This window comes from Malurus melanocephalus, unplaced genomic scaffold (genome assembly GCF_030028575.1).
Source record: "Malurus melanocephalus ecotype Western Australia unplaced genomic scaffold, MMel_1.1 scaffold_1687, whole genome shotgun sequence".
NCBI classification, from domain to species: Eukaryota; Metazoa; Chordata; class Aves; order Passeriformes; family Maluridae; genus Malurus; species Malurus melanocephalus.
In genome coordinates this window covers 13,995-15,780 of record NW_026624919.1, presented here as the reverse complement: position 1 = coordinate 15,780, position 1,786 = coordinate 13,995, and the positions used below count along the sequence as shown (strand labels likewise).

The 1,786-nt window shown below is 40.4% G+C and overlaps 1 protein-coding gene across 1 annotated transcript in view; it reads left to right on the top strand.

Moving 5' to 3' along the window:
- The window catches only part of MACO1 (macoilin 1), a 21,406-nt gene that overhangs the window by 5,632 nt on the left and 13,988 nt on the right, over nt 1-1,786 (top strand). The gene's annotated exons all lie outside the window — the stretch shown is intronic.

Below are 1,786 nucleotides of genomic sequence, written 5' to 3'. Positions count from 1 at the left end.
GGATTTGGGATTTGTGCTCCTTCCCTGCTCTCCAGGGATTTGGGATTTGTGCTCCTTCCCTGCTCTCCAGGGCCTCATTCCATGCTGGGGCAAACACAACAATTGAGGCTTTTAAACTTTCCTGTGTCTTTGGGCTGCTCTCCTGGAATTCCGAGTGGCTTTGGAGTCCTTCACACAATGAGAAATAGGCTCTTTAATATTGTTGGCAAAACCTCCTTACAAATGTTGCATTGTTCCAATTGCACTTTAGAAGGTGCTCAGTGTCACCAGGGCCCTTGGATTGATACGAATTTAATATCAGAAATCACTTTAATGGCTGTGGTACAGAACTCTCGTTCAGCAAATGCTTTAACTTGGAGTGGCACTTCAGGGTTGAGCAGCATTAGCTCTGACAGCCCTCATTGCTGGGAAAAAATGGGGGCTTCTCCTGGAAATAATTCAGTGGCAGAAAAATAAACAATAGCCATGAGTGCATCCCAGGGAAAAAACCTCCATAATACAGCCAAACAGAACAAGGAATATATATATATTTATATTCATTTTTATTTATATTTATTTTTATTTATATGTATATTCTATATAGAACTCCTCAGATCTGCAGAGTTGCACAGGTACAATTCCACAAATGTCACCTTTAATGTCCAGTATTGAATGCAGCTGCTTTTTACAGATTTCTGGTGAGGATCTAAACTTTAAATAAAYAGGGAAATGCAGCCTATGGCAGTGTAACCCACCAGGACAATGTGACCATTTAAGGGKTTTTGGTGGCTTTTGGTGTGGGATATTTTGGTGGGTTTGAGGGTTTTTTTAAATACTTTTACTGTAGTTTCATTCTTCTCAAAGAGTCATTCGTGACTTGGGCTGGGTCCATCAAAACTGCAAAAAGCAGTTCTTTAACTTTTCCAAGTGTGTGCCGTTAATTTTATTTCCATTAAATTAAAATGCTTCCTGGAGCTTTTTGTTTTGTTTTTTCCCCACCCCATTCTGTTGATAAGGGGCACTCTCAGGCACAAACCATTTATCTCTGATTTCCAAGAAATCCAAGTGTTTTCCCAACCCTGGGCTTTGGGCTTGCCCTTGTGGGACAAATGGGTGAGAATTACACGAGTTCAGTTGTTTCTAAACCTCTRCACTTTCTTTCCCTGGAAGTTTTGTGTTTTGTCTCTTCTCCAGAACTCTGAACAAATTCCCAAAAAAGCCCCGTGGCCATGAGCAGGGCAGGAACTCAACCCTGCCTGGCACCGGGTGCCAACCCTTGGCACCTCCCCACTAAACATTCCAGGGCAAAGTTCTGCTGGTTTTGTTGGCAGGGTGGGAAAGAAGGGAGAATTAGTTACTAAAAGAAAAAAAAACTGCATTTGATTTAAAAGAGAAAAATATATTTTTAGCGCTTCATTTTTGTTATAATCCAGTAGAGTGGAACAAGATTTTGGGGTGATGGGTTGGGGGAAAAGGGTTTTGTTTCCTTTTTTTTTTTGTTTAGGCTGATCCTCCAAAAGTTCCTTGGGTATGAGCTCAAAATGTTTTTAAGCTCCATTGCCAGGAAGGATCATCAGTGGTTCAAAATGCAGGATCAGAACATGGGAATGTGGCTTAGAAATAATTAAAAAATAGAATTACACTGCTCTCAGACCTCATGTGCCTCCATTTTTGGGGGTTTGTTTGTTTTTGAAAGATCCATTTCCCTTCATAGAAATGTTTTCAGATCTAACACTGATAAATAACTGTGTCAAAACAACCTTAAAATTGCTGTAGGCTTGAAATRCATCTGAGTTTAGTGGTGTTG